Raw genomic sequence first — 26677 nt, forward strand, 5'->3', positions numbered from 1 at the left:
TAAAAGCAATTCCCAGGAGTATTAATAGGTTATACACATACACATACACACACACACACACACACACACACACACACACACACACACACACACACACCAATGGTAACTAAAATAGAGATCATGAATTTCATTAATTTGGGAGGTGTCAGACTTGGGGAGGAAAGGCCAGGGGTGATGTATATGATGTATGAAGTTCCTAAAAAATAAATTTTTTAATATGCTTTTAAGGTTACATATGATCACTTTTATCTTTTATTGTTAATCTAATGATATTTTAGAAAGGAATCTAACTTGGGGGAAACTCAGAATGAAGAGGGTCATAGACAATCTCAACCCACACATTGAATAAGTCCCCAAAGAACATAAACCTCCTTACCTAGGCGAATTCTTTTTGAATTGGTAGAGGTACATTATGAGGACTTCACGGAGATTTTGTGATGTTAATGGTGGGATAATCAAATGAAACTCAATATTGTTCTAATAAAAAGTACAGTAGATCTGGCTTCTGTACACAATTAAGTGCCTCAGCAATTTACAACCCCAAAGATTTATTTTTTAAGACATTGAATTAGACCTTGACTGTGACTGATAGGATAAACCGTAAATACAATTATGTTTTATAGTCATGGAAAATACTTGTGAAATCCTGAAATTTATAACTGACTTAGAATGCCTCTTCTACATTTATGTAGTGGATTTAAATTTGCTTATTATTGTTCTGTGCTTAAGTGCTCTTAAACTTTCAATTCAGAATAATCATTCTGAAGAAGCAGATGTTGTGATTCAACTTTCTAACATTTTTACAAACTATGAGGGAAGGCTGAAAATTCTTTACTAGTGCTGTCACCTACTTCGTCTTCTTTGAGTCCATGTGGGTTAGAATTGTAAGAATTGTCCACTCCATCGTCGTGGTTATTAGACAGTCTTCAGGCTATACCAGTCTTGCCTTCTTGTCTTTATGGTAAGGAAAATAGAATGAAAATCACACGGCACACAGTTGAGAAAGCTTTCCTGTGAACCAGCATGGGTCCCTCTTCATCTCTTCGGATTCTTCCTGGATCAGGTGGGAAGTCTTAGGAAACCTGAATCCAATCCAATCAATCCTTGATGATTAAAAAGCCTTAGAGCCAAATGCATGTAGATGTTCACACCTGTGTCTCCCCTTTCTTTGAAGGCACAGTAGAGAGAGGGGATGGAAGAGATATTTAAAACACTGTTCTGAGGAAGAGAAAAGCAACCTGATTTTTAGAATTAAGTTGAAAATTAACAAGGCATGTGAGTACTAGCTAGCATGTTGAAAGACTAAAATTTTATAAATATTATTTCAGAACCGAGAAAGGAAGGGAAAAGATGGCTTGGTTGCTTTGCAGTGATGAAGATGGGAGACTACACAACGAGCAAACCTTGGAAAGACTCAATGAATGAAGCCCCGTGGTCACCAGCATACAAGAAATTAGAATTTGGATACAAGTCTAGTCTGTTTATATTTGTGAACATTCATTCATCTGTTGAGAAGATAAAACTATTAAGACTATAAGATTAGGTAAATAATCTCATCTTAAGAAAATGATTGCTCGGGCCTGGAAAGATGGCTCAGAGGTTAAGAGCACTGACTGCTCTTCCAGAGGTCCTGAGTTCAATTCCCAGCAACCACATGGTGGCTCACAACCATCCATTATGAGATCTTGTGCTCTCTTCTGGTGTGCAGATATATATGGAAGCATAATGTTGTATACATAATAAATAAATAAATCTTTAAAGAAAAGAAAATGATTGCTCACAATTAAGGTATTTATTTCCGAGATTCTGGATTAAGTTATGCTCATTAGTAAAGGTACACCTTGCTAGAAGTTAACATGCAAAATAGAAGATGTTGTGAGAAAATGTAAATGGAAGTTTCTTTCATCTCTATATCCATTCATCTCCCAGAAGCTGTTGTGAGTTTATAGAGTAGTGTCTGTTCATGGCCATCACATAGGAACCTGCCCTGGTTATCAACAGAAGGAGCAATGGTAAATAAAATACAGGCTGACCTCTTACTTGAGATTTTCCTAGCAATGTGATAGTTGATTTTATTTAAATTAATTTGCCCTGGAAATATAATGTCAAGAGAAGCAATTTTCAATTCCTTAAAGCCCAAGATCTGTCAAATTTCTATGCCAAAATTTTCTGCTAAGGCCCTAAATGGGAGACTAGCATTGGGGGAAGATGTCCAAAGGATGAACAGCTTGTAGAGTTCATGGAAATCACTTTGGTCCTATTATTTCATGCCCCTGTCTAACATCAATGAAAAACAGAAGCTTAGTACATGTTTGTTTACTTATTCTAGCATCGCAAACCATGCTCAGCTTTCCATATGTGGCCTTCAGACTGTACTTATACCTTCAGTAAATAAGATTAAGAACCAAATTATTAACTTTAGCAAGAACTGCAAATGGAATGGATAAGGGTCTACTTTCTCATATCAAAGACATGGATGACCCACTCAAAGTCAAAAATGGGTAAGAAGAGTGTGAGTGTCCTGTGATTTACTTGGGCTCTTTGTATTTAATGTGGTTTTTAATGTGATCATTTCCTAAGCAGCTGTGATTCTTATCTAAAATCAAGAAAGCTCCTTGGAGAGTGAAAGTTAAAGAAAACCACTGGAGGGTAAAGTCACAACTTCCTCTTACAATGATCTGACCTCTTCTGGGTTTCAAGTAAATCAGCAAAAGCAAACCTCTTAACACTTCTTTTGGTCTCAAGGCACAAGTATAAGATTAGCTAAATTCTGTGCTACAATTTTCTACTGGGTCACCTGGTCCAGTCTTGATATGAGGGTTTGTGTCTAGTCTTATTGTAACTTACTATGCCTTGTTCTGTTGATGTGTGTGAGAGGCCTGTTCTTTCCTGATGGGAAACAGAGAAGGGATAGGGCTGGGGGTGGGGGTGGGGGACAGGGGAACTGGGAGAAGAGGAAGGAGGGAAGGTTATGATCAGAATGCAATGTATGAGAGAAGATAAATAAATGATCAAAAGATTATTTTTGTGTTTTAATTTACATTTTGCTATCTAAATGTTAACAATAGAATGATCATTCAAGGTTTTATTTTTTACCCATACATTATTCAATTTTTTAATTTAAATTAAAAATCTTACTTTACACACCAATCTCAGTTCCCTCTCTCTCCCACCCTGCCACTCCCCACACCATCTTCCCATACTAACCCCCATCTTCTCCTCAGAGAGGGTGAGGCCTCCCATGGGGGATTATCAAAGTCTGTCACATCAATTGGGGCAGTGTCTAGGCCCTCCTCTGTATATCTAGACTGACAGAGTATCCCTCCATAGGGAATGGGCTCCAAAAAGTCAGTTCATGCACTAGGGATAAATACTGGCTCCATTGCCAGAGGGCCCATAGACTGCCCAGGCTCCCAGCTAACACTCACGTTCAGGGAGCGTGGTTCACTCTTATGCTGGTTCCCCAGCTGTCATTCTGGAGTCCCTGAGCTCCCACTTGCTCAGGTCAGCTGTTTCTGTGGGTTTTCCCAGCATTTTCTTGACTCCTTTGTTCATCACTCCACCCTTTCTACAACTGGACTCCAGGAATTCTGCTCAGTACTTAGCTGTGAAGCTCTGCTTCATTTTTAAGATTATTGTTATATTTAAAAGTAAAACAAAAAAGTAACTACATAAAAGTAACTACATGGAACCTAAAAATAATTAATACTTAGTTATATATTTGCAAAATGACCTTCACAAAGGGGGCAATAAATGCATGTCATTTTCCTAGGTATTTAATGTATCTTGTAGTAAGTCAGAATATTAGGAACATCTCCTAAGAAAATAAATAAAACATTTTATTTGATGAATTGAATGTATATGGACCAATACTAAGTAGCTGAAACTTATTTTGATGGCTGAAATTAACTTTATAAGGCAGACCTTAAAATAGTAAAAAGCTTCATGTAGCATCTTTACACCTTTCAGTTTTCAAACATGATTACTCAGTCCTCTAATCCTAGCAATCAGGAAGCAGAGGCAGGCAGATATCTGTGCATTAGAAGCCAGCCTGTCTCTATAGTAAGTTCCAGACCAGCAAGGACTACATAGTAGATCCTGTCTAATCAATCGTAATAATAATAATAAATATAAATATTATCCCAAATCCATTGTATGCAAACACCATGTGTTTATTATGCCTAACATATCCTGGTCCAGTACACAGATATATTTGGAATTCTTCTGTTTTCTCCACATAGCATTTTTATTGATTCTCTGGGAAGTTCACATCATGCACCCCTTCACAATCCCTTCCCCATCCTTCTACATCTGCACCCCTTGTAGCTTCCACTCTCCACCAAAAGAAATAAAATAATGAAGTAAAATATCCACTTTGTTATCTATCTACTTCCTGGGGCATGGTCAAATTCTCAGCAGCCTGTCACTTAAATAGAACTGAGTACTTCCCCTCCCAAGCCCCTGCCAAAAGCCCTCAACTGTGGAGAGCTACACTTCAGCATCCGCATCATACTTTTCAGAGTTCTCTTTGGTGGCTTCCTGTCTAGGCTGTTACTTTGGAGGGAGAATGGGGGGACTAGAGTGGGGTGGGGTTGTCAATGAAGCCTCATGTTTGTGGCAATTCTATCGTCAGAAACTGTGTGGAGGCCTGTGATCCATGCTCCTGCGTACTGTGAAGAGCAAGGAGGCTACTTTTGCTGTGATGATGGTGCACACACATATTTATGTCCTTTAAATCCATCAAGAGGTCTTGAGTTTTAGGAAGCCTTATTTATGCTTGGAGCTCTTTACTTTTCTTGAGACAGGAGTTTCCTGAACTTTCTAGAGAGTATTGTTTTCCCTGTTCAGAACATGGGATATATTTATACAGACATAAATCTAAGATTATCTGGTTAGAAAAACAAAGGCAATGTCCCTCAGATCCACTAATGATAGGTGATGTGCATCTAGTGACAACATGACAGGCAATAGTTCTCCACAAGTTATTCTCATATCAGTGAAGAAACAACCTTTCAAAGTTGTTTCAAAAGCACTTTCAAGTTTCCAAATTGGATCAGCTACCGTGGAAAGCAGCTTGGAGGTGAGGAAAATGACTGTTGAATTAACAAAGCAGCCTCAGAAATTCACTTTAAACAAGTGATTTGAAATGCAGGTTCACACGCAGAAGTTCTCGGGGTATCGTATAGCAGAGACCTTGTGTTTAACATGGGCTGTCTTCTATTGCTCTGCTTTAGCTTTCTTAGTATCCAGATTAACTGCCATCCAGACACTATTCACTAACAGCTTAAGAAACAGGATTTTTCTAAATCATGCAGATGTTGGTAACTAATCTACAGGTCAAACGGTAACTGGCACAACAAAAACACACAACCAGGTTTTCCTGTACATCTGTTGTTATAGAATCAATTTCAAAGTATGGTTTACACATCAGCTACATTAAAAGTCCAATAACTATTGGGGGATTAGACACCTAATATCTATTAAGTGGACTGTAAGAAAGAAATATGTTTCATTTATTTAGATGCCTCAGTACTAATCATTTGATACAAATTTAATTACATGAATACATACTCAAAAGCATGATGTGCAGACAATTTTATATAAGATAAATAAATACTAATAAAAATATTGACACGGATTTTGTTACTCTGTCTTTTCACTATTTTACATTAAATCATTTAGTATTTTGTAATGTCTACTAGTTAATTTTTCTAGTAAAGAAATGTCTTTATTGGGGTGAGGAGACACCCACACATCAAACACACACAGAAAGACCTTCTGCAAAACGGGGGTGGGGTGGGGGGGAGGACTCAGGAAGATCTTGGCAGTCCTTTCCTGGAGGGCTGAAGTATTTCTCAGTCTCTGTAGGGTCTTCCTCTCCTAATTTAATCTTGGTCAGGTGAAGACAGGATGGCTGATTGGCCGACAACTTTGTGTAAACCTGTACTAATTGACCTTGAACTTGTTGAGCCAATCCATCTTCAAGGGGTCATATTGGAAGGTGAAATGTCCCAAGACGTCTTTGTGTCAAGATTTTCTCTCCAGTCAAGAGGGTAAAGAAGAAGCAAGCCATCTTGGAAGCCCTCTGTCTCTATTGCCTGATCATGTATGTGCCCTCTTCTGACTGTATGCCTACAAAGGAATATGTTTAACTCCTGGTCACACATTCCCCCTCTCAGAGGTCACCCTAACTACTGTTTGGAGCTTGGAGATACTGTCCTGATTGCTCTAGCTTCTTTTATCTGTCTAAAGGTCCAGTGAGGGAGCAGAAGGAGTCAGAGGATCTCAGAAGAGGGCTGCTAAAAGCAAACTGATGTCAACGGTTCAGAACATAAGACAGCCACTTGTTGCTAGTGTATATCCTTGGTCCATTCTATGTCAGTGAGCTAGGACCTGTATACAAAACATGAGACTGCTAGTGCAGTTGTAATTTCTCCTGACAGAGTTGTTATGAAGTTCCCTTGCCTTTCAACAAAGACTGCTTAAAGAGCGAGCAAAAGGAGGTGCTGGTGAGAAAGTGAAGTGTGCCCCCTACTGGCCGTTACTGGTTTAAGTCCCAAGGCTGTATGTTTTCCCCTGGTCTTTAGAGGTGGCAGAATACTGAAGTCAACTGGCCCTACTAAGAATTTCAGTTTAGGAGAACACATTACTCGTGCTTTTCTTGGGTGGAATTTTAAAGTCATTTCAATTCTGTTTTTATATGGATACTCACCAACATTTAAAGATTGTCTTATTTTCTGTTTATTGGCCTGCTTGTATCATTAAAGGTTGTTAATTAGTAATTAAGCCAAGTTCTTAGGCCAGCTTAATGGCACTTTCCTGCAGTCCCAACTTCTTGCTAAGCTGGAGGAAAAGGGTTACTTGAGTTCAACAAATCCGGACCAAGCTGGGCAGCTTAGTAAGAGGCCAGCTCAAGGACAATGGAACAAGTTCATTGTGGGTATGTCTTTGGGGCACTCTTGTATAATGACAATGTTCTTGAATGTTCATGGACCATATGTACATGTTATAATTAAACAGTATATGTGGCAAGTTAATGAGATATCAGAAGGAACTAACAAACAAAAACTTTAAGTGTGATTTTAAATGTATGGTTTAAAACAAATTGGGAGACAGGTAAATGAGAAGACAGAAAAAAAAGTGCACTGTTCAAACGATTATATTCAAATATTGTGTAACAGAAGCTATGATAAGTGAATATCTTAATTCATATATGTGAATGAACTTGAGTTACTAATTCTCACCCAACCCCCTTCTTAGTTGTTCCTGGAAATGGCTGCAGCCTCCCTATCAGAGCTGTAATTGCTCCTGTTGAGGTGATGAGAGGCAAACAGGTTGTCTTTCTGGCACTTCTAATGCACACACTGTTTAAACTATAAATAGTGTTTCATGTTTGAAATTAATAAATAGCTCATCATAGTGTGATTTATTTTTTTGGCCTCCCTTGCAGAACCCAGAGCTTTAGAATATGGAGTCCACATTTCTGCTTGGGAATTAGCTCTAGGAAATGCACAGATGGCATTTCCTCTACCATGGCCACACTTGGTGAGCTATTCTCCTTAGCACTGGTTCACCCATTTAAGTTGATGGACTGCCTTTTGATATTGAATACAACACTTTAAACCAACAGCTCTCAACCTGTGGGACTTGACCCCCTTGGCAAGCCTGTATTTCCAAAACTATTTATATTACGATTCATCACAGTAGCAAAATTACAGTTATGAAGCAGCAATGAAATAATCTTATGATTGGGCGTCACAACTTGAGGAACTGTATTAAAATATCACAGTAGTAGGAAGGTAGGGAACTACTTTAAACTATTATGACAACCTCTAAAAGGGTCTGGAGTGCCTCCAGTCTGGCAGTCCTATGAACTAAGCATGATCATGACAATCTTGGGCATCAGTGCAGCCAGCAGTCCTGCCTCTGTTTCTTTCTTTCATTTTTCTCTTGGACAGTCAATTTACCTGACATTCTTCTTTCTTCTGCTGCTCTTCTCTAGGCTCCAAGTGCATACCCCCTATAATATAGGCCTATGCCAGCATGTGTACCAGTATCTGTGCATCACTGATTATAGGCCAACAGAAAGAAAATTAAATTACTAATTACAACTCAACCGGTGTTATTGTTGGGAATATGGCTCTTGGGAAATTCAAATAACTTTGCTCGAAGAGAGTAACTCAAATGGGAGGATATGAACTATTTAAGAAAGAGTTGTTGACAATAAACTAGAATATGAATGTGTTGTGTTCATAATATATATTGACCTTTTGAGTGTTAACTAATCAAGTATTGAGTGTAGCTTACAAAGGAAACTGTAAAAGTGAAGCCACAATTGGATTTATTTTCAATGTGTTTCATTACAGATACATACGTGCAATGCAACATACCACCATTAATATTCTTTCAACAAACAGTCAGGCCCCTGAGACTTTAGTCCATATTTTTGTGTACATTCTTGTAAAACAAGCTTTAGTGGGAACCCCCTACACTAGCTTAATGAGAATCCTCTTTGATAACCAACTGCCCTCACTCTCAAATCCTTCCTCATTCAGGCAATGTCTAAACACTCTAGTCTAACCACACCCACCAAGAAGTCTCTGTGGCAGGTCTGACTGGGCACCTGGAAGACACCCACAGTGAAGCCTGGGTCCTTAGTTTCCAGGATGCCTGAAGCATCCACAGTCCCATGTGGCACCCCAAGGCACCTGGTGGTTGGGTGTCAATATGTTGAACAAGTATATGATGGTGAATTTGGAGAGAAAGAGAGGTGTAATGGTTTATTTGCTGTCTTAAGAGATAGTTCTGAAGAAAGAGGGGGTGGTGCTGAGAGGAATGGGCTGAAGTTGGTAGCCAGCTTGCCACCTGGGACCAGGATGACATCTTGGCCTGGGCTGACACCTAGGGTCATATCTGGGTCTGCAGCAGCTGAAGTCTATGTTGACGTCCATGACACATGTTGCCACCAAGGCCATGGGGATGCCCAGGGTGTGGGCTGCTACCTGTGACCATTGTGGTGTCCATGGACCCTGCCACCACTGGGAACATGTGGTCTGGGTGGACAGTGCTGCCAACAGGGGAAACATGATGACATCAGGGTTGGGTTGCTGCTGGGAAAAATGTCTGGATTAATTCCCCTGCAGCCAGGGTCTGTGTTGATGCCCAGGGCTTCCCTGATCACTGAAGTCCAAGAGGATATCTGGGCTCTGGTTAAAACCCTGAGTGTGTGTTGGTCTCCAAGGTCCATGTTTCTGTTGGGGCCGTGATAATCTGGATGGCCTGTGCTGACACCAGGCTCATGGTGACATCCAAGCCTTGTCTGTGTGCTGCCATTGAGGGCCTATGGACCCAGATATGGCCCTATTGCAGCCAGCGTGGGGATAAGTTGATATCTGTGGCTCCAGATACCATCAAAGGCCATGCTGAAGCAAGGGGTCTAGGCAATCCACCTGGGTCCATGGTGGCATCTGAAGCTAGGATGCTGCTGAGGACCATGTTTAAGCCCATGGTGTTACCACTGTTGGGGTCTGTGATGTCTGTGGCCTATGGTGCCACCAAAGGCCACACAAATGCCTAGGGAGGGTCGAGGCTGCATCCTGTGGCCATGTTAGTCTCCAAGGGCTATACTGCCACAATGGCCAGCCATGGTGTTTTCCGGGCTAGGGATGCTGCTGAAGGCCAGGTCTGGGTCCATGGACCTGTGGCATCCAGGGTCTGTGTTGACGTCCATGGCTCCTGACAACATCAAGGCAATGCCAATGCCAGGGATATGGGCTGCCACCTGGGGCCATGTTGTTGTCAGAGGCTTCACTACCATGGAGCCAGGTCAATCCTAGCGGCCTGTACAGCTACACAGGCATGGCCCAGGAAGGTGCCATGGGCCATGACTGGGTCCACGGTCCAACAGCAGCCAGGGTCTGGTCAGATGTCCATGGCTCCTGTTGCCAGAGGAGGGTCATAGGAACCATGTGTGTTGAAATCCATGGGCAGTACAGAGACAGCCCTATCCCTCACTAGTCCCAGGATGGCTGGCCCTGCTGCACACTGGACACTATAACAGGAGGGCTAGTGTTGCCCACCCCCATAGCAGAGTTAACCCTAGAACTCGGGAGACATGGTCCCACCCAGCACTATATTTGTGGAAGTGCTGGTCCTGGTGGCATGGGCATAGGAGAGCTGACTCTGCCCCTCACATGAGGGTGTGGTCTCAATGACCCAGACCAACCAGCTTGGTTACCACCCAGAGCCACATCCTGGGCCTTGGGTTGGCCCACCCTAACATCTGCTCCATCTATGACCTTCTGGAGTGCATACAGAGACTGGTCCTGCAGAAAAGATAACTGCAGAATCTCCAGGACTGAGGGAAGGTTGTCTAAGAGGAGTTTCCAGAAGGCCTCTGTGATGATGGTGTACCAGAAACCAGAGACTTTGAACCAGACTAATGACTCATTGAAATGAATATTTTACGGTGGGGCTGATTGGACAAAACAGGTATATTACATGACACACCACGGTTACAGATGCCACTAGAATGAATGAAGAAGTGTTAGAAAAATGGAGGATTGAGGTGTGGTTCTGTTGTTGTTGTGCTGTGTTGTTTTGTTTTTAATTAATTTGGGGGGCATAATGCAGGGGTGAGGGGCAGATATGGACAAACTAGGAAGTGAGCGGGATTGGGTTGCATGATGTGAAATTTCCAAAGAATCAATTTTTTACGTTAAGAAAAAAAAAAAGAATCCTGTGTCATTTCTTTAATGAAATTGCCTTTCTCTTAGTGTCTCTTCTTAGCAATGTCCGAGCACTTAGCATCCCTCTCCTTGGCTTCACAATGCACATGCTATGTTTGTACTTCTGCAAAATCTCTCTCCCATACTGCAAATCCTGTTGGTGCAGTCTGCCTTTCTATTAGAATAGTCCTGAATAAAACTGTTTTTTCTCTCTTTTACTAATTTTCATTTAATATTTCCAATAAAATATAACTACTAACAATCTGCATTACTATACACAGTATTAGAAATACTGGATTAGTATCTATTCATTTTGGACTTTCCAGAATCCCATAATGAGTGTTTAAGACCAATATATAATAGAGGAGCCCACAACCAGAATCAATCCTTTTCTTCAGACAGCCATAGAATGGACTGGAGAATGGGTGGGAATACGTTCTGCATTGCCACCTGCTGCTTCACTGTGTTATTGCATACTGCTTTTTAGTAAAAATACTGAATTTAATAAAATATTATTTCAGAACTCAGTTTTTATGAATATTTCATGATAATTTTAATAGAATTACAATTAAATCAACACTGTCCAAAACATACAAATATTCTATTTTTATATAAATAAAAACCTTTTTAATCTTTGTAAAAAAAAAAAAACACCCTTTTCAATCTCAAACAAAGGTAAGTCATTCTCCCCATAATGACTCAAAAATGAAAAGTCAGTATTTAATTTTTTATTTTTGATTTCTTCCTTAGTTTTTTATTTTTATTTATTTTTATTAGTACAAATTAGAAACAAGCTTGCTTCACATGTCAATATCTTCTCCCTCTCCCTCAATCCCCCAGCCCCCCACCAGCCCCATACCCCATTACCCCTCTGATTCCCCAAGGAGGGTAAGGCCCTCCATAGAGGTTCCCCAAAGTCTGTCATATCATCCTAGGCAGGGCCAAGGCTCTCCCCATGTGTCTAGGCTGAGAGAGCATCCCTCCACGTGCGATGTGCTCTCAAAGCCCCTTCTTGCACCAGGGAAAAATACTGATTCACTACCAGGAGCCCCATAGAGTGACATTGACATACACTTTCAGGGTCTGAATCAGTCCCCTGCTGGCCACCCAGATAGCAGTCTGGGGTCCATGTGTTCCCCCTTGTTCAGGTCAGCTGTTTCTGTGGGTTTCACCAGCCTGGTCCCGACCCCTTGGTTCTTCATTCCTCCCTCTCTGCAACTGGGTTCCAGAGCTCAGTTCAGTATACAGCTGTGGGTGTCTGCCTCTTCTTCCATCAGCCACTGGATGAGGGCTCTAGGATGGCGTATAAAGTAGTCATCTGTCTCATTATAGGGGAAAGGCATTTAGGGTGGCCTCTCCACCAATGCCTAGATTGTCAGTTGGTGTCATCCTTGTAGATCTCTGGAAATCTGCCTAGAAAATCCCATCCTTTTCTCCTCTATTCTTCACCCAACTCACCCTTTCTGCTCCTCCATTTCCTCCTCTCCCTCCTCTTCTCCTCCTCTCATTCTGCCAGCTCCCTTCCCCCTAGCCTCATGCTCCCAATTAGCTCAGGAGATACTGTCCATTCCCATTCTCCAAGGTCCATGCATTTTTATCTCTTAAGTCCTTCTTGTTTCCTAGTTACTTTGGTGAAGAGGTTTATAGGCTGGTAATCCTTTGCTCTATGTCTAAAATTCATATAAGAGTGAGTACATACCATGCTTGTCTTTTGTGACTGGGTTATCTCACTCAGAATGATTTCTTCTAATTCCATCCATTTGCCTATGAACTTCAAGATTCCATTGCTTTTTTTCCACCAAGTAGTATTCCATTGTGTAAATGTAGCACATTTTCTCTATCCATTCTTCACTTGATGGGCATCTAGGATGCCTCCAGATTCTGGCTATTACAAATAATGCTGCTATGAAGATAATGGAACAGATGTCCTGCTGTATGAATGTGCTTTTGGGGGGTATATGCCTAGGAGTGGAATTGCTGGATCTTGTGGTAGACTGATTCCCATTTTCGTGCGGAGACACCATACTGATTTCCAAAGTGCTCTTCCAAGTTTGCACTCCCAACAGCAATGGAGGAGTATTCCCTTATCTCCACATCCTTTCCAGCATAGACTGTCATTGGTGTTTTTTATTTTAGCCATTCTGGCCAGTGTAAGATGGTATCTCAGAGTTGTTTTGAGTTGTTTTCTCTGATGGCTAAGAATTTTGAGCACTTTCTTAAGTGTCTTTCAGCCATTTTAGATTCCTCTGTTGAGAATTCTCTATTTAGTTCTGCACCCCACTTTTTAATTTCATTGACTGGTGTTTTTGTGTCTAGCTTCTTGAGTTCATTGTATATTTTGCAAATCAGCTCTCTGTCATATGTAGGGTTGGTGACGATCTTTTCCCAGTCTGTGAGCTGCCATTTTGTCTTGCTGACTGTGTCCTTTGCCTTACAGAAGCTTCTCAGTTTCAGGAGGTCCTATTTATTAATTGTAGATCTCAATGTTTGTGCTACTGGTGTTATGTTAGGAAGCTGTCTCCTGTACCAATTTGTTCAAGGGTATCTCCCTCTTTCTCTTCTAGAAAGTTCAGTGTGGATGGATTTATGTTGAGATCATGGATCTATCTGCAATCTTCTGCATTTCTGAATCCAGTTGTTCCAGCACCATTTGTTGAAGATACTTTCTTTTATCCATTGTCTAGATTTAACTTCTTGTCAAAAATCACGTGTTCATAAGTATGTGGCATAATATCAGGGTTTTCAATTGATTCTATTGGTCTTTCTATTTTTGTGCCAAAACCAATCTGTTTTCAGGAGTATGACTCTATAATAGATCTTGAAGTCAGGAAGGGTGATGCTTCCAGAAGTTCATTTTTTGTACAGGGTTGTTTTGGCTATCCTGGGTTTTTTGTTTTTCCATATAAAGTTGATAATTGTTCTTTCCAGGTCTGTGAAGAACTAAGTTGGGATTTTGATGGGGATTGTGTTGACTCTGTAGATTCCTTTTGGCAAAATTGCCATTTTTACTATGTTGATCCTACCTATCCAAGAGCATGGGAGTTCTTTCCATTTTCTGGTATCTTCTTTAATTTCTTTCCTTAGAGAGTCAAAGTTCTTATTGTACAGGTCTTTCACTTTTTTGGTTAGTGTTACCCCAAGATATTTCATGTTGCTTGTGGATATTGTGAAGGGTTGTGTTTCTCTGATTTCTTTCTCAGCCCATTTGTTTTCTGTATATATTAGGGCTACTGATTTTTTTAGTTAATTTTGTATCCTGCTACTTTGCTGAAGTTGTTTATGAGCTGTAGGAGTTCACTGGTAGAGGTTTTCAGGTCATTTATGTAGACTATCATATCATCGGCAAATAGTGAAAGTTTGACTTCATCCTTTCCAATTTGTATCTCCCTAATCTCCTTTGGTTGTCTTGTTGCTCTAGCTAGAATTTCAAATAAAATATTGAAGAGATATGGAGAGAGTGCACAGCCTTGTCTTGTTCCTGATTTTAGAGGAATCACTTTGAGTTTCTCTCCATTTGGTTTTATATTGGCTGTTGGTTTGGTGTATATTGCTTTTATCATGTTTAGATATGTTCCTGTTATTCCTGTTCTATCAAAGATCTTTATCATGAAGGGATGTTGGATTTTGTCAAAGACTTTTTCAGCATCTAGTGAGATAATCATGTGGTTTTTCTTTTGCAGTTTGTTTATATGGTGGATTACATTGATGGATTTTCGTATGATGAACCATCCTTCCATCCCTGAGATGAAGCCTACTTGATTTTTCTGATGTGTTCTTGGATTCGATTCACCAATATTTTGTTGAGTTTTTTTTGCATCGATGTTCATGAGGGATATTGGTCTGTAGTTCTCTGTTTTAGTTTTTATCTTTGTGTGGCTTGGGTATCAAAGTGATTGTAGCCTCGTGAAAAGAATTTGGCAATGTCCCTTTTGCTTCTATTGTGTGGAACAATTTGAGGAGTACTGGTATTAGGTCTTGTTTGAATTTCTGGTAGAATTCTGCAGTGAAGCCATCTGGCCCTGAGCTTTTTTTGGTTGGGAGGCCTTTGATGATTGCTTCCATTTCACTAGGGTTTATAGGTCGATTTAAACTGTTTATCTGTTCTTGGTTTAATTTTGGTAAGTGATATCTCTCCCGAAAATTGTCCATTTCCTTTAGATTTTTGAATTTTGTGGAGTACAGGTTTTCAAAGTATGACCTGATGATTCTCTGGATTTCCTCAGTGTCTGTTGTTATATGCCCCCTTTCATTTCTGATTTTCTTAATTAGCATGTCCCTATCTGCCTTTCGGTTAGTTTGGATAGAGGTTTGTCTATTTTGTTGATCTTCTTAAAGAACCAACTTTGTTTCATTGATTCTTTGTAATGTTTTCCTAGTTTCTACTTTATTAATTTCAGCCCTCAGTTTGATTATTTCCTGGTGTCTACACCTCTGTGGTGAGTTTGCTCCTTTTTGTTCTAAAGCTTTCAGTTGTTCTGTCAATTCTCTAGTGTGACTATTCTCCAATTTCTACATGTGGGTACTTAGTGCTATGAACTTTCTTCTTAGCACTGCTTTAAGAGTGTCCCATAAATTTGGGTATGTTGTGTCTACATTCTCATTAAGTTCTAGGCAGTCTTTAATTTCATTTTTTATTTTTTACTCAACCCAGGAATGGAGCAATTGGGTCTCATTCAATTTCCATGAGTTTGTAGGTTTTCTGCAATTTGTATTGCTGTTGAATTCTAATCTTAAAGCATGATGGTGTGATAAGATACAGGGGGTTATTTCAATTTTTTTGGAACCTATGGTGGTTTGCTATGTTGCCAACTATGTGGTCAATTTTAGAGTAGGTTCCATGTGTCGCTGAGAAGAAGGTATATTCTTTTGTGTTTGAATGGAATATTCTGTACATGTCTGTTAATCCCAAGAGGATCATAACTTCTGTTAGATCATTTCTTTCTTTGTTAAGTTTCTGTCTGGTGGTCCTGTCTACTGGTGAAAGGCGGGTGTTGAAGTCTCCTACTGTAAGTGTGTTGGGTTTTATGTGTGGTTTGAGCTTTAATAATGTTTCTTTCACAAATGTGGGTGCCTTCGTATTTGGGGCACAGATGTTCAGGTTTGAGACTTCATCTTGATGGATTCTTCCTGTGATGAAATTACCTTCTTCATCTCTTTTGATTGATTTTAGTTTGAAGTCTAATTTTTTTAGATATTAGGATTGCTACACCAGCTTGTTTCGTGGGTCCATTTGATTGGAAAATCTTTTCTCAACCCTTTAATCTGAGGTAACGCCTGGCTTTGAAGTTGAGGTATGTTTCTTGTATACAGCAGAAGGATGGATTCTGTCTTCATATCCATTCTGTTAGCCTGTATCTTTTTATAGGCAGGTTAAGACCATTGACATTGAGGAATATTAATGTCCATTGATTGTTGGTTCTTGTTTGTTTTGGAATTTTTGTTGGTGATGTCATTGTGTGTGGATTTTGCCCTCCTTTTTCTTTTTTCTTTTTGGTAAAGTTGGATTTTCTATTGCCTATGTTTTAGTGAATGTAGTTATCTTTGTTGGGTTGGAGTTTTCCTTCCAGAACTTTCTGTAGGGCTGGATTTGTGGATATGTATTATTTAAATCTGGTTTTGACATGGAATATCTTGTTTTCTCCACCTATAGTGATTGAAAGCTTTGCTGGGTACAGTAGTCTGGGCTGCCATTCATGTTCCCTTAGTGTTTGTAGGACATCTTTCCAGGACCTTCTGGCTTTCAAAGTTTCCATTGAGAAGTCTGGTATAATTCTGGTAGATCGGCCTTTATATGTTGCTTGGCCTTTTTCCTTTGCTGCTCTTAATATTTTCTCTTTATTTTGTAAGTTTGGTGTTTTGATTATTATTTGTCTAAGGAACTTCTTTTTGTTGTCCAGTCTATTTGTTGTTCTGTAGGCTTCTTGTTCTTTCATAGGCATATCCTTCTGTAGGTTGGGGAAGTTTTCTTCTATGATTTTGTTGAATATGTTTTCTGTACCTTTGAGCTATATTTCTTCACCTTCTACCTATTTTTCTTAGGTCCGGCTTTTTCACAGTGTTCCATATTTCCTGGATATTTTGTATTAGGGATTTGTTGGACTTGAGATTTTCTTTGGACAATGACTGTATATCTAGTGATTCTTTAATAACTCTTCCATCTCTTGTATTCTATTAGTTATACTTACATCAGAGGTTCCTGATTGTTTACTCAGCCTTTCTATTTCAAGCAAACCCTCATTCTGTGTTTTCTTTATTGTTTCCATTTCAGCCTTCATGCCTTGAACTGTTTCAATAGTTTGCTTCACTTGTTTTGTTGTTTTTTTTTTCTTGGCTTTGTTTAGATTCTTTAAAAGAATTATTTATTTCTTCAATTTTTGTTTGTTTTTTCTCCTATTTCTTTAAGAGAATTTCTCATTTCCTCTTTAAGGGACTCTATAATCTTCATGAAGTAGTTTTTAAGGTTCTGCTCTTCTGTGTTGTGCTTTTCAGATCTTGCTAGTGTGGCATCCCTAGATTCTTGTGGTATCAAATTGGTTTTTCTGTTGTTGGGTGTGTTCTTATTCTGTCTTCTTCCCATGTCTTCTTCAAGTGGGTGCAGGTGGAGTCTCTCTATCTCCTTTTGTCAGCAGGTGTTATATGTAAGCTAAGACTTCAATGTCTGCAGCTCTGGATGGTCTTGCCTCTCCTGGTATTCTCCTCTCTCAGCAGAGCTCAGCAGAGGTTGGGGCAGTGGAAGGGGAAGGAAGAGTGAGGTGTTTCCAGACTCAGGGAGATCCTCCCGGTCTGGGCAGGTCCATTCTATGCCAGGTGCAGGCCCAGAGATATCCAAGGGGTGATGGTGGGAGTTGGGTGGGAGTCAGGCAGGAGCAGAGGGTACTCTTACCTCCCAGTATTTAATTTTTAATATTCTCTTTTGAGGAAAAAAAATCACTCAAGCCAAAAATTAAGTGAAATGTCATTAAACCAGAATTGGTTAAGCAAATTCTAGAAAATTACCTCATCAAGAAGCATATAGCATCTAAGCAAGAGTATACCCTAATAAGAGAGATACATTCAGGAGAGACAGCTTGTCTATGAAGATCCTGTATTTCTAACCAAATATGCATCATTGTCTTTAGCTGTGGCATGTGTATGCTAAAATATTGAAAGTGGGGTCTCTGGAAAGAGTATATCAGGTTTTGTGTGTTACTAATGGAATGAAAATTGAATTTTAAGATCTGACTGAGTGCAGGTAACAGTGGTCAGAAAAGGGAAAGTGCAGAATGTTGTAAATTTGAGGATTGTTCCTGCATATGGAGTGTTTCCCGTGACATTTGGCAGAACTACTTCACTTGCCCAAGCAGGCTGTCACCTGTTCCTCCTCCTCCCACAGCAGACTATTTTTTAGTGTGGTGTTGCTGTGGATGGAGCAGTGTGTGCAAGGCACTGAGCCACCCATGCCTGTCAAGTGTGGCGCCTTTCAACTTCGTGAATGTGAGCAAAAACGTGAGGCTTATGGGGAAAGAACAGAGCCGAATTTCAATTCTAGCTTAAACACCCATAGTCTGGGATTCTCCTGAATGTGAGTTCTTTGTGCATGGAAGGGTTTGTCATCATCTGGATCTCCTGATCCAGAGCTTCTGGTCCCAGCTGTCAGCAAACTCTCCCGGGCACCATCTTTATCACGTTTTGTAACTAGTCCTGTGCTCTGCATTCTCCATGAAAACCTGACTTAGTATTTTTATCCTTTATTCTATGCCAGCCCTCTCTTTGTGCACATACACTTTACTCTTACTTAACATTTTTTAATTTATACTTAGAATAATATACCATCTTTCCCAAAATATGAATATCTGACTTATTGTGAATGGTCTAACCATTATCTTATAATAGGTATAAATGTCATATAAAATTCAAATTCTTTAACATAAAAAGCTTTGCATAATGCACAGATATCACAGGGAGTCCTCTGTTAACTCATTTCTGCCTTTTCTCTTTCTTTTTCCTTCCTTCCTTCCTTCCTTCCTTCCTTCCTTCCTTCCTTTCTTTCTTCTTTTCTTTTTTGCTGACCTTGCTGTCATTGATACTGAGGATTGAACTCCTTGTATATGAGGACTGGGTAAGCCCTCTCTATCCCTAGTCCATGTGTCTTCATTTGATTTTCAAATAAGCTCTCTCTAAGTTGCCCAGGATATCTTGAGTTCATTTTTTAGCCAGAGGCATTTTGAAATTTATGATCCTTTTGCTTCAACCAAAGTCGTTGAGATCACAGGCTTCTCCCCACAGGCCCAAACAACTCTCCATGGTTTTTGGTCCATTTCTAAATAGATGCACATGTTGGTAACTTCTGCCTGCATCATTTCTAACAATAAATGGACCCATTTGACTTTAGATCTTCTCCGTAGCTGAAGCCTTCCCTCCCACTCTCTATATATCCCTAAAATGCAGCAAACTTCTCCAGACTTTTTCCTTTTAATTCCCCCTTCATTTCAATTTATAAATGTCACAGTCACTTCTGTGGCATGCACCAATGACTTGCAAGTTGTAATAAGGAAGATGCCTTTTTGTCCTTTACTTTCGAGATCCCTTGTCCTGTGATGTACCTGGTCCTTCCCCTTCCTGTTTCTTGTCCTATGTGGCAAGTTTTAAAGACAAAGTAATCATAATTGAATGTTTCACAAATTACAGATTTGCAGCAATTTGCCATTTATTCTTTGTTAGTATTATGTGGGGAAAAACAATTGGAAAATAAAAATCATTTTAATCTTTATTTATTTTCAACTAAGCCAAACTATGCTGTAAAAATCTCTGGGAAATACATGTGTCATTCTTTACCTAAACAGCAAAATGCATTACCCCAGAAAATCAAGCATTCAGCTACTATTTTATCCCTGTAGAAAAAAATCTAAGTGTTGTTTCAAATAACATTCATAAAAAACAATTCTCTTATAGTATGCAGCCACAGCACTTCCAATGAGGTGAAGCCCAGCTCCTACCTTGAGGTTAACTGTTTCTTCCCTGAAAGCCTGGAGCATTCTTAACCAGGGAATCACTTCAGCATCGGAGCAGTGTATCCTTGTAAATCTATATAGGATGATAACTGGGGAAAGACGTTTTTGTACCCTCGATATTTGTAAATTCAGCATACAGAGTTGTCTTTGCCAACTCAATGATCCTCATCTTTCAATGAAAAGAAACACTTTTCTACCTTTCTCATTAAATACAATATAATTTTCTTAAACAAAAGCACTATGAGACTAGGACAGTCCAATGTTAATAATGGAGAAATTGTAACAGGCAGGGAGCATAAACTGCATAGACGTGTTTGACCAAGGGGTAGTTCACCTAAGGAACAACACTGCTAATCTCACCATGCTACTCTGAATCGTACATGATTTGACTTCAGGTCAAATTCTAGTAGTATTTGAGCCACTTGCCACAAAGCTGAACTGAAGAAAGTAAATCCATATATGAGAGAAAGGTACTATATGTTTAGAGATTCTTAACTCCATTAGTGACAAAGTAAATGAAACTAAAACAGTCAGAATCAATTTAAAACTCATAATACAGAAGAACAACAATACACTAGATAGGAATTATTTTATAAAATGTGATGTGGAGCTATAAGTTTTGGAAGTCTCTCTAGAGTAACATAATTAATGACTAATGTAATAACACTTGTAAGAAACACATGCCCCAAAGAACTTCATACAGGGGTGTACTGAAGGAGATGTATAAAGATATTTGCTTCTGTGATGTATATATTGGGGGTATGGATAACATAGATGTCTGCTGCAACAGGAATGAATTTGAGAGGGTACCTAATAGCCATAATATCAGAAGTATTAATAATGGATATGTGTAAAAGATGGTTTTGTGAGAGTATTTTAGCAACAGAACAAGATTCATACTATAATTAATGGCAATTAAAATACACCTACAAAGCATTATTGCATTCTTTTCTTTTTGTTTCTTTTAAACTTTGTATTGATTCTTTGTGGATTTCACACTATCCCATCCCATCCCATTCATCTCCCTATCCCGTCACATCTGCCCTATGCCCCTATCCCCAATTCCCCCAAAACACCAAAACAAAACAAAATTTAAAAGAGAGAAAGGAAAAAAGAAAGAAAGAAAGAAAGAAAGAAAGAAAGAAAGAAAGAAAGAAAGAAAGAAAGAAAGGAGGGAGGGAGGGAGGGAGGGAGGGAGGACAGAAAAAATGAAAGAAAGAAAGAAAGAAAGAAAGAAAGAAAGAAAGAAAGAAATAAAGAAAGAAAGGAAATGTCATCATAGAAGCCATACTGTGACACAGTGAGTCACACAGTGTACATTTTATGGCATACATCTTTATTTACAACGAGTCATTGCTGTGGTTTGTGGCCTCTGGTTTCTTCTATACTGTTGATACTGGGCACTCACTTGGACTCCTCTTGGATATCCTGCTGTTGCTGCGTCATGGAGATCCTGCAGCTTTGTGTCTGCAGTTCTGTCTCCTTCACATGCTCCAGATGATCATGGATGGTGTAAATGTTGGGGTAGGCCAACTAAAAGCCCTGGTTCTGGGCCTGGATGGTGGCGGTGTTGGTCATCCCACCTCTTCTCCCTCATCCTCATCACCAGGGTGAGCTGTCCAACACTGCCCCAGCTGTCTCACCCTATGCAGAAAGCAGCAAGGGGTAAGGCCAGTCCTCTTGTTTTCACACCCTTGGGGTGCCTCACCCCCATCTACACCACCACAGTCTGTACTATATGGCCCAGACAGGGTGCAAGGACCACTTTCCTGTGTGCTGCGTCTGATAAGGGGAAGATCCAGCTCTCTACCAAAGGTGGCCAGGGACACTGGAAGGGAGGGAATCTTTTCTTCATCAATGCCACCTTCTGGCAAATAAGGAGGAGTAGGGTCACTTTTTCCACTCTCATACCCTCAGGGCCAGCTCACCCATGACCCCACCAGCAGGGTCAGCTCTACTGTGCTGCCCAGGAATGATGCACATCCTGGCTGGTGAGGGTCAAAACCAGTTCTCCCACTCTCATGACTTCAGCACCAGCTCTCATGCATGATAAAGATGGCAAGGGGTGAGAAGCAAGTGGAAAACATTCCTTCCTTGACCATGGAACCATATGGTAGATGAGGGGTAGCGCCAGGTCTCCTCTCCTCACGTCCTTGGGCCAGCTCACCCTCATCTCCATCAACAGGGTCAGCTCTACTGTGCTGCCCTGGCAAGCTGTGGACCCTGCTCTCCAAGCGCAATAGTTGTTGAGGAGCAGGGTCAGCTCTCCCACCTGCTGCATGTGATAAGAGACTTTTGCTTTGATCTTAACACCAGACATTGGATTTTACCAATAAAGACCTGGGAACCACATGCTGGGGTGAAAAGCTGCTAGCACAGAGGGACAGAGAATGCACACAGCTGACCTTCCTCCTCCACAGATGTCCCAGAAAGAGACTTTCCCCTATGCCATCTCAAACAGTATTCGAATTGAATGTCCCTCCCTTGTACTTACTGTGTGTCTCTATCCATTCTCCTGACTCTCTCTTAGTCTCCATGGTTTCTTTTTGTCAACTGGTTGCTTGCTCCACCCCCTAACCCATGGCTGACTTTAGTTAACCCTGCTTACAATACTCAAGCAGAAAGCTTTAGGATTAAGGGTATGTTCTAGGGCTGAGCCAAATCATAACTAAAAACAGGTTTTCCTGTAAAAAAAAAATGCAGTCTCATGGTTCACAGTGTGATAAAATGTCCTTCAATAAGGGGCTAGGGGACAATACATAATTTTCAATATAAAAAGCTTTGTCAAACGCATTACAGTAAGTCACCATTGCTGAGAAAACACCAGAGAGGCAATGGGAAGAGGGCACCATAATATAAAACAAGAAAGTAGTTAGTGCAGAAGAATAGCCATTGGCCTTTACAAACTGAAGAGCAGAATTTAAACCCCAACTCTCCTCTTGGTGAAGAGGCATCAAAAGTTTCTATACCTCTAATTCTGCAAGAACTGTACCAACAAGGGAATGGCACTTTGAATCTAATGATGGACACTGAAGTAGATCAAATGAGAACATGTTGAAGTTGACCTCTAGAAATGCACATGTGCAATACAGAGTAGCAGCAGGTCCTACAACAGGGACTCCAGGAGCTTTGCAAGATTCGTTAGAGGCAAATGCGGTAGAGATTTGGTCCTATCTTTAAACAAAGCTACTACTTATATATGGTGCTTACCATGTAAAATTTATTTAGCACAAAAATCCACCATCAAAAAATCATATTCATCTTATTGTAGTCCATTATAAATGACCTTGAAATGTAATTTAATTCAACACTCTGCTCTTGAATTATTTATGAAGGTTTTACTGAATATAGAAGCTGGCCGAAGGAAAGTTTCACTTTTTTTCTTTTTGCATTAAGAAAGTAATGGCAGGGTTTGACTAGCTTAGGCCAAGTGTTTCATGAGGAAGAAGCCTGGGACTCTGGGCATCCTGAATCCAGAAGAGAGGTGTTCTGGTCATCTGGCCCATACACCACCAATACTAGCACCAGAACACAGGATCCTGAACATCCCATGTCACTGTTGTCAGTTAATTGCTTCTTTATGTGAAACTCTTTAGAAACCTAAATAGTGCTCATACAATTACATAGCACAGTGTTGGCATCAGTTAAACTAGAGTTAATTATTTGTCACTTACTTCCCTTGATACATTTAGCAATCAAGGGAAAAGGCATTATCAATATGTATTTAAAATGATGCGATGGAAATTTGGTGACTTCCATCTCCAAACCTGATAGATAACTTTGGCATCCAAATATATTAATATTAAAATGTTACTAATAGAATAGCACATGTTACTAATAGAATAGTACTTACTGCTGTTGCACAGGGCATGAGTATGTATCACTCACATGGTAGCTCACACTCATCTTTCCTTCCAATTCCAGAAGATACAAGGTCTCCTCAGGCACCAGAAACACAGGTGTGGTGTTACAATAAATATTTCTGCCAAAAGCTGTCTGAGCCCCACCGCCATGTGTGTGCTTTATGCCAGCCGCCTGACCGAGTTAGGCTCAAATGAATACACAGAAACTTGTATTAGGTTCAATACTGCTTGGCCAATGACTAGGATTCTCATCTGTTAGCTCAGTCTCAATTATCATACATCTATATATTTTATAAGACTTATCTTATTGGACACCTTATCCTCCTTGTTGGTGGATCACATCTTGCCGCTGGAGCAGGCAAACAGGAAAAAGGGCCCTTCCTGGTTCTCCTTCACTTAAATATGAGTCTCCTTGCTATGTCACTTCCTTCCTGGATCAGCACTTCTCTACTACATTTCCCAGAATCCTCTTTGACTCCTAGTCCTGTCTACTTGTTGTCTCATTGGCCAAACAGTATTTTATTTAACAATCAATAAGATAAACATACACAGTACATTTCCCATCAGTGTGGGACATATACAAATGCAGGCAAGCACTTATATACATAATGTAAAAATAAAGGAATCTTTAAAATAGCTAATATGATATTATATAATTTACAAGCCTGCCCCTCCTCCTGAAAAGAAGAAAAGTGAGTGATGAGCCAGTGCCTGAGATGGAAAACAAAAAAGTCTTTGGTTTATAATCTGCTTTGCATATAGAAGAGTTTCAGAAGATAACTGATTTCAGTATGCTAGAGGTGACCCTGCTGAACAAATGAAAGCAACCCCTTGCATGGGTGAAGGCTTGGATATAAGCTAATCAGGATTTTGGTCTGCTAGGGGCCTGATGTCACTGCTGCCTGCCATTCATGGTGGGACAATGGCCCAACTCTTCTGAGGGTACATCCCCTTGGGACATGGGAAGTATTACACATGTATCAGTTACTAACCGTGCTGCTTGTGATCAGAGTGCAGCCTGTGTCAGGTGCTGGGCCTTTTATTCAAAGGATGTAAATAACAACTCTCGTGTATTTGCAAAAGGGTAGAGTAACTTTATTCAAAAAAGAATGAGATTATAGGTTATAAATACACTGCCATGATTCATAGTGGACCATATGAGTGAGAGTAATGGAGATCTGATTATTGCCCACTGCTTCCTCTTAGGGGATTCAAGAGGAGTTGGCTGTTAAGGGGTCTTGGGACAGTACAAGTTAAAAGAAGGTTCTGATGAAGTCATGAAATTTCTCAACTGTGTATACCACCCTGTCTATTTGGAAATGTAAATTAAAGGCCCTTAACAAAAAGGGTTAGTTTCACATTTAAAAGATCATTAGAATTGTCCATTATGTATGAGTTAGAAAAATCATTAGCTTGTAAAAATTAGGTTTCATTATAGGATTTTTCAATAAAAATCTTGCTTTGCTGTTTTTCACCCCTGCTTCTTCTCCATCGTCCCTGCCTTGCTTCCCTACTCCCTATCCCAGTAGCCTCTTTTCCATAATTCAGGCCCCAAGTTCCTTCTAACTTCCATCACCTCCCTCTCTTAATACTTTTTATTCTCCTTCTAGTCTCTTCTCTAGTTTCAAAGTCTGTGCACCTTGTCTATATACACACATACATTGAAATGAGGATCTACACTTGAAAGAACATATTATTTTGTCTTCTTAACTCCTAAGATATCACTCCTTCGCTTGATATAATACATTAAACTCTGTTCAGTTTCTTACGATTTCATAACTGTTGTGAGACAATCTTTTTGTATACTGTGAAGATCTGTGTTTGCCAAGGAACCTTCTGCTTGGTTTAATAAAAGCTAAATGGCCAATGGCTAGGCAGGAAGAGGACTGGTGGGACTTCCTGGCAGAGACAGAAACTCAGGAAAAATCCAGGTGCATGAAAGATGCCAGGGAGACATGGAGAGAATTGGACATACAGAATAGAAGAGGTAAAAAGCCCCATGGAAACATAGATTAGTGGAAACAGATTAATTAAGTTATAAGAGCTAGTTGGGAACAAGCCTAAGCTAAAGGCCAAGCTTCCATAATTAAGGAAGAGTCTCCCTGTCATTATTTTGGGGCTGCTGGTCCCAAGAAGAACTCTGACCAAACATACCTTCATTATTCTCATCATCAGAGTATGATTCTCTTGTGTACATATGCTCTGTCTTAAATATTCCTGTCTTCTCCAACAACTTTTCAGGATAACTTTACCTACTATAACACTTTAAGTTTGTTGTCATTTACTTTTAGGAACTTGATATATGCAATTCAATTTTTTGTCTGGCTTTTTGGATTGTTAGTGAAAGATATGAATTTATTCTGTGATTCCTGCCTTTGTGTATGGCTATCAGTTTTTCTCCTACAGAATTAAATAATGATTTCTCACTTTATATAGTTGACACTTTGAGTATGGTGTGGTTTGTAAAGTTTATCTTTGATTTTGTGTAGTTGGTGTCCTAAATGCTTCTTGTGTTTGAATATCAATTTCTCATGGTTTAGAGAAAATATTAAATTTTTATTAAATAATTTCTCTTTTCCATTTAAATTTTCTTAGCTCCTTCTTTTACTCCATAGACTCTGAGCTATCATAATTATTCAAGATTTCTTGGGAATATTGGTCATCTCCTTGAATTTGTTTGATTAAATGTGTGCATGTATTTTGTCTGGACTCTGTCATCCAGCACTCAAGTTCATTGTTTTGTATGACCACCACTAAGGTAATGACAAGCATTACATCCAATTCTGCCTCATGTTATTGGTCTCTTTAAATCTGCTGAGTAATAAACCCCGTAGGGCAATAAATACTACTTTTCTACAATTATTTTCTTGAAGAATGATAAACCATCAACATTTTATAAAATATAGTAAGTGTTACAATCAGATATTCTGCATAATGTTTTAAGATGCTTCTTGTATAAACAGAATTTTGGAAGTGAAATTATTGGTCCATGGTTATGGAGATCTACCATCTATCTATATGTTATCTATCTCATTGTCATTCATTTGTGTTTTCATAAAATATATAATCAATCTATCATCTTTTATTCATATCTTTA

General features: G+C 39.7%; 1 long non-coding RNA gene across 1 annotated transcript; it reads right to left on the reverse strand.

The window, feature by feature from the left end:
- Nucleotides 1–21032: 21032 nt before the first annotated feature.
- LOC118239558 lies at nt 21033–23743 on the reverse strand. Its single transcript, XR_004772014.1, has 2 exons — nt 23571–23743; nt 21033–21361 (listed from the first exon to the last, which is right to left on the reverse strand). It is a non-coding gene; the product is annotated as an uncharacterized LOC118239558 (long non-coding RNA).
- Nucleotides 23744–26677: the final 2934 nt, after the last annotated feature.

Source organism: Cricetulus griseus (genome assembly GCF_003668045.3).
Source record: "Cricetulus griseus strain 17A/GY chromosome 1 unlocalized genomic scaffold, alternate assembly CriGri-PICRH-1.0 chr1_0, whole genome shotgun sequence".
Taxonomy (NCBI): Eukaryota; Metazoa; Chordata; class Mammalia; order Rodentia; family Cricetidae; genus Cricetulus; species Cricetulus griseus.